Below are 14,773 nucleotides of genomic sequence, written 5' to 3'. Positions count from 1 at the left end.
CAATGAGAAGATCACAATGTTACAAACATAAGCTTAGATGCGAACAATGGTAGTGACAAAGATAAAAGCAAAATTCAGAAGTAAAGTTAACTATACTGGAGTCATCAAGAAGTGCCATAATGAATAGGAAAAACAACAACAACAACAACAACATACAAACAAAAAGAAATGAAAAATAAAGGATTGTGTAATTATATAAAACATCTGTAGTGACTTGTTAAATTGAATAACCCTTGTATTTTATCTAGATAAAACAAGTTATTCTAATTAGGAAACTTTATTTGCCTGTCTTCTATAAAAACTAAATTTGGAAGAGTTGCTTACATCATTGTCATTTGAATAGGTGATTACTATTGCTCTATAGAGTAATTTTCTTCAAGGACTTCCAAAAGCACTCAGAAACTGTAATTATTAATCTTCTAATCTAGTTCATCTGAAAGTAATTCAATAAAGATTAGTTTGATATAGTATGATATTTGAAAAGATCAGTAGCATGTAAGATGCAATCTGATATAATATTTTAGCAAGTACACAAAAGTACATTGTTGTATTCTGAATGGATTGCCACCTATTGTAAAAACTCCAAAATTCAGAATTACTTCAGTGATCAGATTTTGATCAAAAACCACAGTGAAAGAAAATTAGAGGACAATATTTCATATGTACTTACAGTGGAGTGAATCTCACCGATGTGTGAAATGAAATCTTTTAACAGAGTAGAGAAGAAAAAAACCTTATATATGTGGGTGACAATATAGCCCTATTGTTTTATGAAGTCATAGTTCTTTCAGATATTTCACAATTACCAGTCTAAAAGATGTACTGAGTTAAATTCTACATTTGATGAACCAAAACTGGCAGGTTTATGTTCACGTACATTCTCTGAAATCTGACATTCCTTAGTCAAGACAATGCTAGCAGAGTAGAGAAGGTCTATAAACTCATGCTGCTTTGAATTACAATGGAGAGGGTTGAGTGTCCAAGAACTTGCAGAGGTCATTTAAAAATAATGACAAAAGTGTAAGTTTATTTCTTGTTACTCCCAGTGTTATTGGGGAAAGCATCAACAAAAAGGAAATAATAGCTAAAGACTTAAGAAATTCTAGAAATTTATGTCATTTCAAGTCATTTATTTTGGGAGATACATACTAATACAGTTTTCTCAAAGCTCCTAAAATTAAGATTCAAATTTCAATTATATCCTATGCCTACATTCACTAAGTCGTGATAGCAAAAAAGGGAACCACCCATTTCTAAGTTGCATGTACATGTTTTTAGGGGTTATTAGATAACTTAGGTTTGAAGAGCCTGTGCAGATTGTAGTGAAACTCTAAATCTTCCTTTGCAAACTTCTGAGATTACAATTATTTCTAATAGCAACATTAGCAAAGATATTGTCACATTATTGTGTTAACTAACTGAGCCGAAACATAGGACATTTTCATGATGCTAAGGATCGGCATAGTAGTAACAGAGATATAAAATATAAATAGTGGTGCTGGCCTAGGACTAGTCTCCCTCCCTAAAAGAGCAAAAATACAAATTATTATCTGAGGAATGTGCAAAAGTGGGCTTTTTTGTAGTTAAGACATTTTTTGACTCAATCTTCCCCTAGTTTGGTAGACAATAATATTTATAATGTTACATAATTCACACCTACTAAGCAAAAGTTGATGACAAGCCGATTTAGTAGAAAATATTACTTTAATGTTAGAGATATTTTACCACTTCAGAGTCATTTGAAATCTTAGCTCACATTTGCTTCCATACTGAAGTAGTAAATCTGGAGATCTTCTTATCCCATTTGGAAGATTTCATTTACATTGTAGGGTACATATGAAACATTTTACTCTCTCCAGAGGGGTAGATAGGAATGTGTGTCTACTGTCCTGCTCTGTGATAGGAACTCACTGCATACATGTGCAAGATTTGGAGCTCCTTATGTCACTCTATGGGAACTAAGGAACTGGCCCATGCAAGGTGGTGTTTCTGCTTCTTGCTGCTCTGGTAGTGTTAATAGGATTTTAAAGGTATTTTATCTGGGTAATGTAATGTATTGCTTTAATATATGACTTTCTACTTAAATTTTAAAATGAGCATATATCCAAAAGCATCTTTTGGATATATGTCTAGGAGTCGAATAGCTAGATCTTGAGGAATCACTATTCCTAATTGTCTAAGAAAGCACCAAATTGATTTCCAAAGATGTTGTACAAGTCTTCATTCCAACTAGCAATGGAGGAGGGTTCACTTTTCTCCACAATCTCTCCAGCATGTATTGTCCCTTGAATTTTTGATTTTAGCCATTCTAATGAGTGTAAGGTGAAATAGCAGGGTCATTTTGCTTTGCATTTCCCACATGACTAAGCACTTTGAGCATTGCTTTAAGTGTTTTTCTGCTTTTTGATATTCTTCTGTTGAAAATCCTCTGTTTAGTTCTGTACCCATTTTAACTTGGATTACTTGGCTTCTTGGGTATTTAACTTCCTAAATTTTTATATACAAGTGCATTTGATAAACAGTGTTCATAGCAACTTTATTCATAATATCCAGAATCTGGAAGCAACCTAGATGTGCCTCAATCAAAGAATGGATACAGAAATTGTGGCACATTTACATAATGGACTATACTCAGCAATTAAAAAAACAAGTAAATCATGAAATATGTAGGCAAATGGATGGAACAAGAGAAGATCATTCTGAGTGAGGTAACCCAGAAGCAGAAGGATACACATGGTATATACTCACATATAAGTGGATATTAGCTATATAATATAGGATAAACATACTAATATCTATAGTACTAAAGAAGCTAAATAAGGATCCTAGGGAAGAGACTTAATCCTCATTCAGAAGGGCAAACAGGATAGAAATCAGAAGCTGGAGAAGACGGGGAACAGGACAGGACCTACCACAGAGGGTTTCTGAAAGACTTTGTCCAGCAGGGTATTGAAGCAGATATTGAGACTCATAGCCAAACTTTGGGCAGAATACAGGGAGTCTTATGGAAGAAAGGGGGAAAAGAAAGATCTGGAGGGGACCAGAGCTTCACAAGGAGACAAACAGACCAAAAGTTATAGGCTCAGGGGAGTCCTTCAGAGACTAATGAATCAACCAAGTGCCATTCATGGAGAGGACCTAGACCCCCTGCTCATATGTAGGGCATGAGTATCTCAATCTCTATGTGGACACCCTAGTAAGGGGAGCTGGGGCAGTCATTGACATGAGCTTGGTTTGCCTGCTCTTTGATCAACTCCCCCAGATGAGGGGGCCTTAATAGGCCACAGAGAAAGAGGATCCAGAAAGTCCTGGTAAGACCTGATAGACAGTAAGGGAGAAGAACCTCCTTTATCAATGGATCAGGGGAGAGACATAGGAGTGGAAGAGAAAGGGAGGAAGGGACTGGGAGGAGATGAGGGAGGAGGCTATAACCAGGATACAGAGTGAATAAGTTGTAATAAATAATAGTAATTATAACAAAAAAAATTAAAAACCTTTAAAATGGATTAGCTAGCATGATCAATGGGATTTCCCAAATAATGTGATGATGTGCACATGTTGGATATAAAGCCTTAAAAATTACTCAGCAGGAGTCTAACGCATGATTAGAAAGTTTTTTTTTCAGTAAAAATATTTATCAACATTCCATATGTTACTTGAATACTACTTTGAAAACTAATATATATATATATATATGATTATTATGTATGGAGGTATTTTAAACATATTTCTGCTGTAATTGTTTTGAGTACAAATTGCTAATTTTACCAGAATTAACCTCAAACACACTTTTGACGTAACCTATTGTGCTCTACAAAACATCAAAATATTCTGGCTATTCTATGACATTTTTTTTTGTGTGATTTTTTTTAATTTTTATTGGAAATAAATTTGCCTTTTTAAATTTGCTTTTCTTTTTATCTCAATGGTTGGCACAAAACCAATTCTAAATGTTAGGCAATTAAACATGGAGACTGGGTGGGATCCAAGATGGCAGCGACCAGTGCACGTGTTTTCTGAGAGGCAGAGGAATTGAAAGTCTGAAATTGGTGAGAGGAGGGGCAACTGAAACCAGAAAATCAAACTTTTGGCTTCCTGAAAGAGAGGGGACATCACAGGAGCTGAGAACATTTAGATTCAGGTCAACCGAGATTTCTCTGGGAGCGAGGAGGGGCACTTCCCTTGTTCAGGCCTTCCTCTTCCTCGGGGAAGCAGACCTACAGTACCAGTGATGCTGAGCACAGAACTCACTGCCTGGGGACCGAGACAACAGAGGTGGGGCTCCTAGCTCCTCATCCATGGCTGCCAGCTCTACCCACCTGCTGAGTCCCAAATCAGTGGTACATCCTTCCTGGGTCCCAGATCTGTGAGCAGCAGTATCGACTCCAAAGGGCCTCCCAGCCAGTGACTGTAAGGGCCACCCAATCCTTCTGTGGCACATAGACAGCTGTACAGCCAACAAAGTCCAGCAGACCTGCAAAACAACCTAGGTATACCAGGTACCGGGAAACCTAGGTCTATGGACCACTTTTGTGGTTTCCCCAGGACTTACCAGCAGGCACCTAGACACTCCAGTTCTGCAGCTGCAGCTGGACTCCTTAGTCCAACGGCTTCAGCACCATTGAGCTGACTGAGCTCAACCTGCTACATTTGACTCAGCAGGTCCAAAATGGCCAGTAGAGAACAGGAGGAACCCCTATGCTTTATGATTTGACCTGCTAGAGAGTGAATGTGCCCTCAAGTGCTTACAGAGCCGCAGATCCAGGGTGCTTCTAAGCTAGCAGCCAGACATCAGTTCCCTCCTACCCACACATCTACTGTGGGAAATAGAGGATTTCCTGGGACATTGAATCCCTTGCTCTGGAGATCTACCACTGGAGTTTAGGAAAATAACTCCTGGAGTTCAGTTAGACATGAATACCAGTAGCCTATAGGCCACTGACATACTCAGGGAAATTCCCACAGTCATCATCAGCGCTTGCAATACCTTTAGCACCTGCGACCCCTTCGGTGCATGCAAGACACCCCTCCCTCACACTGAAGGCCTCTACATTCTCTAGCACCTTGTCCCTCAGGGTATATTTCCAAGAACATGCATACACACTCTTGCTTGCATTTGTCCTTCTGTGCACTTGTACTTTCTTCCCCCAGATACAGCTGAAACACCAAAGCACATGCTGAAACCACTGGACTACTCTCATCTTCCTGAAGAATTTTCCAGACATCATAGAAAGATGGTACCAGTCTGAACTGCAGAATCCAAGAAAAACAGTGAAGGTTACAGATAAGCAAATGGCCAGAGGACAGCAAAAGAACACATCCAACAAAAATCAGGAAATCATGGCTTCACCAGCAAACCCCAAAATCAATGGATACTCCAAATCATGGGATAATTACTTTAAAGATATGCTTCTCCAGTTATTAGAGACACATAAAGAGGAAACAAACAAATCTCTCAAAGAAATTACCACACAAATGAAAGCTAAAAAAGAGGAAATGAACAAAACACAGGAAAACATAGCCAAACAAATAGAGACACAAGTTGAGCCACAATTAGTGGCATATAGAGAAGAAATGAACAAATAAAAAAAGGCCATCATACAGAGACAGGAAGCTACATTCAAACAGATGAAGGAAATGGTGCAAGGCACAAAAATAGAACTAGAATAAATAATGAAAACAAAAACAGAGAAAACCCTGGAGCTGGAGAACTTAGAGACAAGATCAGGAAACAAAAAGATAAGCATCACCAACAGAATACAAGAGATGGAAGAGAGAATTTCTGGTACCGAAGATATACTTGCAGAAATTCATAATTCTCTCAAAGAAAAAATAAAATTGGAAAAGTCCCAAACCAAAACATCAAACTTATCAAAGACACCATGAAAGGGAGAAATCTAAGAATAATAAGGAATTGAAGAAAAGGAAGATTTTGGGCTCCAGAAAATATCTTCAAGAAATCATAGAAAAAAAAATTTCCAAATTAAAGAAAGAGATGTCCATAAACATAGAAGAGGCCTACAGAATACCAAATAGACTAGACCTGAAAAGAAACTCCTGACAGCACATCATAGTCAAAACACTAAATCTACAGAACAAAGAAAAGATATTAAAAGCAGCAACAGAAAATGGTCAAGTAACATATAAAGGGAGACGTATCAGAATCACATCAGACTTCTCATTAGAAAATATAAAAGCTAGAAGATCCTGGGAAGATGTCATGCAGACTTTAGGGGACCACAGATGCCAACCCAGACTACTAAACCCAGCAAAGGTTTCAATCAACTTAGATGGAGAAAACAAAATATTCCATGACAAAACTAAATTTAAGCAATTTCTACACAGCAACCCAGCCCTACAGAAGATTCTATAAGGAAAACTCCAATCCAACAAAAACAACTACACCCAATAAAACCTAAGATACAGATAATGTTCCTACAAAAATTGAAAGAAAACAAGAAATGAATCACCGTAAGACCACCCACTCCACAATAAAAGGAACTATCGTTCAATGGTCACTATTATCTATCAACATCAATGGACTCAACTCTCCAATAAAAAGACACAGACTAACAGAATGAGTGCAGAAACAGGATCTAACATTCTGCTGCATCCAAGAAACACCTTTGCAACAATGACATACACTACCTCAGAGTAAAGGGCTGGAAAACTGTTTTTAAAGGAAATGGACTCAGAAAACAAGCTGGGGTAGCTATCCTAATATCTAATATAATAGAATTTCAAACATAATTAATCAAAAAAGATGAGGAAGGACACTACACTACATTCTCATCAAAGGAAAATCCACCAAGAGGATAGCACAATTCTGAACAACTATGCTCCAAAGATAAGAGTGCCTACATTCATAAATGAAACATTAATAAAGCTTAAATCACACATCAATCCCAACACCTTAATAGTGGGAGATTTCAACACCCAACCCTCTCCAAGGGACAGATCATCTAGCCAGAAGCCAAATAGGGAAATAAAGGTACTTACAGAAGCCCTAAATCAAATGGACCTAACAGATGTCTACAGAATATTTCACCCAATCTCGAAAGAGTATACCTTCTTTTGAGCACCTCATGGAACCTTTTCCAAAATAGACCATATGGTTGGTCACAAAGCAAGGCTCAACATAAACAAAAAGATTGAAATAATCCCCTGTATTCTATCTGACCACCATGGACTAAAGCTGGACCTCAACAACAATTGAAATAGCAAAAAAAGCATACATGCACAAAGAAACTGAACAACTTGATATTCAATGACAGCTGGGTTAAGAAAGACATAAAGAAAGAAATTAAAGACTTCCTAGAATTCAGTGAAAATGAAGGCACAACATACTCAAACTTATGGGACACAATGAAAACAGTGATCAGAGGAAAACTGATAGCATAAAGTGCCTTCAAGAAGAAATTTGTAACATTTCATACTAGCAAATTAATGGCCCAACTGAAAGCCCTAGGAAAAAAAAAAGAAGCAGATACACCCAATAGGAGCAGACAGCTGGAAATAATCAAACTCAGGGCTGATATCTATCAATCAGAAACAAATAAAACTATTCAAAGAATCAATGAAACCAAGAGCTGGTTCTTTGAGAAAATCAGCAAGATAGACAAACCTTTAGACAAACTAACTAAAAGGCACAGAGAAACTATCCAAATCAGCAAAATCAGAAATGAAAAGAAGGACATAACTACAGACACCAAGGAAATCCAAACACTCATTAGGCCATACTACAAAAGCCTATATGACACAAAGTTTGAAAATCTAAAAGAAATGGAAAATTTTCTTGAGAGATCCCATCTACCAAAATTGAGTCAAGATCAGGTAGAAAGATGGAATATCACTAAATTCCCCAAGGAAATTGATGCAGTCAATTTCATCAACAGTCTCCCTTCCAAAAAAAGCCTTGGGCCAGATGGTTTCAGCACAGAATTCCAACAGACCTTCATAGAAGTGCTAACTCCAATTCTTTTCAAACTATTCCACAAAATAAACACAGAAAGAACATTACCAAACTCATTCTATAAAGCCACAGTCACCTTGATACCTAACCCACACAAAGACCCAACAAAAATAGAAAACTTCACACTGATCTCTTTTATGAACACTGTTGCAAAAATACTGAATAAAATATTGCAAATTGAATCCAAGAACACATAAAAGATATTATCCACCATGACCAAGTAGGCTTCATCCCAGGCATGCAAGGGTGGTCCAACATACAGAAATCCATCAATGTAATCCACCATATAAACAAACTGAAGGAGAAAAACCACATGATCATCTCCTTAGATGCCAAAAACGCATTTGACAAAATACAACACCCATTCATGTTTAAAGTCTTGGAGAGATCAGGGATACAAGGCATATACTTAAACATAGTAAAGGCCAACATCTAACTAAATGGAGAGAAACTTAAATCAATCATACTGAGCAAGACAAGGCTACCCAATCTCTCTATATCTTTTCAACATAGTACTTGAAGTCCTAGCCAGAGCAATAAGACAACTAAATGAGATCAAGGGTATACAAATCGGAAAGGAAGAGGTCAAAGTGTCACTATTTGCAGATGATATAATAGTATACCTGAGCAGCCCCCCAAAAGTCAACCAGAGAACTCCTTCAGCTGATCAACACCTTCAGCAAAGTGGCTGGATACAAAATCAACTCAAAAAAAAAAAAATCAAAAGTCCCCCTGTATAAACAAGACAAAAGGGCTGAGAAAGAAATCTCACAACAGCGTAATGCAGCCATGATCATTCAGGCCTTTACAGCCATTGAAGCAGGACAGTCTCCCCAAGCATGGTTGGCTACCATAAAATTCTAAAATGTTATGCTCAGGATGCGAGGCTAAGCACTGCACTCAGGGTCAGCCGCTTTGGACCCAGAGAAGAGCATGTCTGATTGCATGCGGGTTGATGCCCCAGGTCCCGCCTCTGAGAAAAAGGTATCAGACGGGTCTGATGCTCTTTGGGTGGATGACACCTAAATGAACATCAGTACAAAGTCCCAATTTATTTCTAATATCAGAGATCAGACCTCTACTCTTGCCTGATGTGTCTAAAATAAAAAGGGGGAACTGTAGAGAGCTGAGTAATGCCGTGTCTTAAAGATGGAGCTGGTTTCCGCCTTCCACCTTCCCGATGGTGAGTGCTCTCTGTCACAAACAACTCCACATTTGGCTAAGGCTGAGGATCTGGCTTGCTTCCATGTATGTGGACCTATCTGCATTGCCCACGTAGCACGCTGGGGTTGGCTACCCAGAGGCTATTTAAGCTGTGGGCTGCCTTTCCCCAGGGTCCGATGATTGTTCAAGGTTCTGAATAAACTGCATTGAAAAAAAAAAAAAAGAAGAAATCAGGGAAACAGCACCCTTCACAACTGGGTAGAGCTTTTCAGAGTCCATCAGTGGGAGACCATGTCCTGTTCCCTGTCTTCTCCTACTTCTGATGTCTATCCTGTTTGCTCTTCAGAATGAGGGTTAAGCATCTCTCTTAGGGTCCTTCTTGTTTAGTTTCTTTAGGACTGTAGCTTTTAGTATGTTTATCCTTTATTATATGGCTAATATCCACTTATAAGTGAGAATATACGGTGTGTGTCTTTCTGTTTCTGGGATACCTCACTCAGGATGATCTTTTCTAGTTCCGTCCATTTCCTGCAAATTTCATGATTTCCTTGTTTTTAATTGTTGATTAGTATTCCATTGTGTAAATAAACCACAACTTCTGTATCCATTCTTCAATTAGGGACATCTTGTTTATTTCCAGATTCTGGCTATTATGAATAAAGCTGCTATGAGTATACTTGAACAAATGTCCATGTTGTATACTTGAGCATATTTTGAATATATGCCCAGGAGTGGTATAGCTGGATACTGAGTTAGCACTATTCCTAATTTTCTGAAAATGCACCAGAATAATTTCCAAACTGGTTGTACAAGGTTACATTCCCAACATCAATGGAAGAGAGTTTCCCTTTCTCCACAACTCCTCCAGCATATGTCATCCCTTGAGTTTTTTATCTTAGCCATTCTGATGGGTACAGGATGGAATCTCAGATTTATTTCCTTAATTTCTTTCTCAGCCTATTTGTTTTTTTATACAGGATGGCTTTGGCTTCTATTTCCTTAAGGGATATAGGACTATTTAATTTATTCACCTGATCTTGATTCAAATTTGGTAAATGGAATCTATCAAGAAAATTGTTGATTTCATTTAGATTTTCAAATTTTGTTGCATATATATTGATATAGGAACTAATTATTCTTTGGAATTCCTTAGTGTCTGTTCTTATGTACTCCTTTCATTTCTGATTTTGATTCAGATAGTGTCCATCTGCATTTTAGTTAGTTTGGCTAAGGGTTTTTCTACAATGTTGATTTTCTCAAAGAACCAGTTGGTTCTTTGAATATTCTCTTTGTTTCTAATTAATTGATTTTGTCCTTGAGTTTAATTATTTCCATATGTCTCCTCTTCTTGGGTGTGTCTGCTTCTTTTTTCCTTAGGGCTTTCAGGTGTGCCATTAAGTTGCTTGTATGAGATGCCAGGAATTAATGCTATGAACTTTCCTCTTAGCACTGGTTTCATTGTGTCCCATAAGTTAGGGTAAGTTGTACCTTCATTTTCATTGAATTCTAGTAAATCTTTAATTTCTTTCTTTATTTCCTCCCTGACCCAGTTGTCATTGAGTAAAGAGTTCTTCGGTTTCCATGTGTGTGTAGGATTTTTGCTATTTCTGTTATTGTTAAGATCTAGTTTTAGACTGTGGTAGTCTGATATGATACAAGGGATTATTTCAATCTGCTTGTATAGATTGAGGCTTGCTTTGTGCACAAATATATTGTCAGTTTTGGAGAAGGTTTCATGAGGTGCTGAGAAGAATCAATACTCTTCTGTGTTTGGTTGAAGAGTTTTGTAGACATCTATTAGGTCCATTTGATTTAAGACCTCTGTAAGTGTCATTATTTCTCTGTTTAGAGTCTGTCTCAATGATCCATCTTTTGGAGAGAGTGGAGTGTTGAAGTGTCCCACTTTTAAATTGTTGAGACCAATGTGTGATTTAAGCTTTAGTAATGTTTTTCTTTGTTTGTTTGTTTGTTTTGACAAATGCAGGAACCCTTTTGTTTGTTGCATAGATGTTCAGGATTGTGATGTCCTCCCGGTGGATTTTTTCCTTTGATGAGGATGATGTGTCCCTCTCCATTTCTTGATGAATTTTGGTTGAAAGTCTATTTTATTCTATATTAGGATATTTACTTCAGCTTGCTTCTTGTGTCTGTTTGCTTGGAAAACCTTTTTCCAGCTCTTTACTCTGAGGTAGTGTCTACCTTTGTTGCCGAAGTGTGTTTCTTAAATGCAACAAAATATTGGATCCTGTTTCCATAGCTATCCTGTTAGTCTCTGTCTTTTTATTGGAGAGTTGAGACCTTTGACGTTAATAGATATTAGTGATCAATGATTGTTAATTCCTTTTATTCTGGAGTTGGTTGTGAATGTGTGTTTGTGTGCTTTTTTTTATGTGTTGCTGTTTTTCTTTTTTGTTGTGATGGTTTCTTTATCTTTTGTTTTTTGGGGTGTAATTGATCTCATTGGGTTGCAGTTTTCCTTCTAGTATCTTCTGTAGGCCTGGTTTGCTATGTATATAATGTTTAAATTTACTTTTGTCATGGAATATTTTGTTTCTGCATTCATGTTGATTGAAAGTTTTGCTGTGTATAGTAGTCTGGGTTGCCATCTGTGAAATCTTTGTGTCAGCTTTCATAGTCTCTTCTGAGAAGTCTGGTGTGATTCTGGCATGTCTCCCTTTTTATGTTACTTGGCCTTTTCCCTTGCTGCTTTTAATATTTTTTTCCCTGTGCGCTTAGTGTTTTGATTATTATGTGGCACTAGCAGTTTCTTCTCTGGTCTAGTCTATCAGATGTTCTGTAGGCCTTTTTTATGATTAAGGGCATCTCATTTTTAAGGTTGGGGAAATTTTCTTCTATGATTTTCTTGAAAATATTTTCTGGGCCTGCAAGCCTGGAATCTTCTTTTTTGTCTAATCGCATTATTCTTACGTTTCATCTTCTCATAGTATCCTTGATTTCTTGAATATTTTCTGTCTAGATCTTTTCTGATTTTATTTTTTTTTTCCTTGAGACATGTATAAATTCCTGAACATCTTCAACACCTGAGATTCACTCCTCCATCTCTTATATTCTCTTGGTGATGCTTACCTTTCTGGTTTCTGATCTGTTTTCTAATTTAGCCAACTCCAGAATTTTCCTTTGTGTGTGTGTTTGTTTCACTTATTTTAATTCCATTTTCATGTCTTTCACCATTTTCCTCAACTATTTGAATGTGGATTCCTGTCTGTCCATGAAGTCCTCTATTGTTTTGTTCATTTCCTCATCATCTGCCTCGAATACCTGCAAAATTATAGATTTAACATAATTTTCCTGTATTTCAGTTAAAATAGAATATCCATTGATTTTGGAGATTCTTGTGGAGCCATGAAGTCCTGGTTTTTGTTGCATATGTTCTTATACAAGCCTTTAGCTGTCTGGTTGTCTGTGGCCTTGACTGATTGTTCCTGTATTCCACTCTGGATCCACCTGTCTGTGGAATCTCACTTAGTCTCTGCTGGATTCACTGTCTCTGCTGACTTACTGTTTGTGGCCCAGGTATACCAGGTATCTGGGGCACAGGTGGAAGGACCTCTGAGTCTAGAGCTGCTCCAGTGCCCCAAAGGCTTCCTTAACCTGGTGGAGGATGAGATTTTGTTCCCATGCCTGGCTCAGCTCTGCTGGGTTCACTGGCTATTCTGGCCTTGTTGTTTCCAACCTAGATGGGCTAGGCTGCTGTGGAGTAGGTAGAAAGATCTGGGAACCTAGAGCTTCTCCACTGCCCCACAGGCCTCTTGGGAAGGAGGACAATGGAATTTGGGTCAGGTGCCCCGCTCAGCTCTACTGGGTTATTTGTCTGTGCTGGGATCTATGTTTCTCGTCTAGGTGAACCAGGATGCTGGGGCAGTGTAAGATAGCTCTGTGTGCCTAGAACTACACCAGTGCCCCACAGCCTTCCGGGAGATGATGGACAATGCGACTTGAGTCCTGCTTCTAGCTCAGATCCACTGTGTTCACTGTCTGTGCAGTGCTGTATGATTCTGACCTGGATGAGCCAGGCAGGTGGGGAGCAGGCAGAATGGAGCTACTCCCCCCTGACAGTACCGGAAGGTATCCCTTCCAAAGGGCAGTGAGAGAGAGCACTACTAGCTGCTGTGAGCAGGAAGGTGTCCACGGGATGTTGAATATGGTCTCCCTGTTTTGGATCCAGGAGTTGCTAGTACCCAGAATGTTTCCACAAGACTGTGAGAGTGGGCACCCGAGTTTGGAGCCTCATCGTCAGTACAGGAAGATATTCTCTCCACAGGCAGTGAGGATGAATGCCGAAGTTCTGAACTACTATGTGCTGGTCCCAGAAAGGTATCCACAGTTGGCAGGCTTGGGAGGGTGGCCTAGGTTTGCAGGAGTGCTGGGTGGTAGCTAGGGAAATTTTTCCTGGTATTAACCAGCTAGCCTGAAAACGAATCTTCAAGAAATCTCATGGATTCTCCTCTCACCTGAGAAACACAGACATCGGGGTTTTAGGGTTCACAGTATGGTTTGCAGGTCATCCTGTTTTCACTGCTGAGCTGCTGTTCAGATACCCTGCTTGGTCTGCACAGCCATCTTGGATTTCCTAACTATTGATTTATAAGTAAGTAATCAGACATATATACTATTTTTTTCTTTTCAATTATTATAATGCTGTTTTATTCAATGAATGAAAAAATGAAAACAGATTGTCAAACAAAATAGAATATATTTATACAACAGAACAGTACAGAACAGAGTGAAATTTTATAAGGCTGTAAGACTGTATACAGTGTGAAGTGAAGCCTTCAAATTTTGAAACTATGTGTGTTATGTGAACATGACTTGGTAATACTCTGTGAACAAAACATCTAGAAAGAAACATAATAAAATATTAACATTCATTGTCTGTCTTTGAAGGATAATGATAATAGTATTCATTTTTCTCATTAAAACATTTTAATTAATTTTAGAGTCAAATATATAACATTTTTAACTTTTATAAAAAAAGTACTCAAAATGGACTGATGTAGCATGCAGTGTATGAAAGGAGAAAGGAAAAAAGCAATGAGAAAAGAACATGTCTGTGGCTTCAAGATTAGTGTGAGTGAAAAGAAGAAAGGGGAGACACCATTAAAGTGAAAATAAATGGATTGAAACAGACTCTCTTCGCCTGAGAAATCACAAGTAATGTAGCATCTCATTTCATGCATGCCACATTTTGCTCTCTTTATAGTGGGCGCTAATAAGGATTCAATTTTCCAATTACTGGTTCAGTATTTTTTATATATACTATCACATTCTCTTTTATTACTTTACTTATTTTTTCCTCCATTGAACTATATGAGTGTCTTCTTTGACAAGTATATCATTTGGGCCTATGCAATTAAAGTCTTTACATCTGAAATTTTAGAAACTGTTAATTAGGTCCATACACATACACACACACACACACACACACACACACACACACACACATATATATACATATACACAAAGAAAACTATTTCTTCCTTCAGTATATAGTTAGCATAAATTACTTTTGGTTAAGTTGGATCTCTGAAGATTATGTCCATAACTTTTTGAAGCTCTTAACTGTATATAAGTTAATTAGATGTCAGAACTCAGTCACAAATGCATAAACCCATCATT

This window comes from Meriones unguiculatus, chromosome X, assembly GCF_030254825.1.
Source record: "Meriones unguiculatus strain TT.TT164.6M chromosome X, Bangor_MerUng_6.1, whole genome shotgun sequence".
Taxonomy (NCBI): domain Eukaryota; kingdom Metazoa; phylum Chordata; class Mammalia; order Rodentia; family Muridae; genus Meriones; species Meriones unguiculatus.
This window is presented reverse-complemented; position numbering follows the sequence as displayed.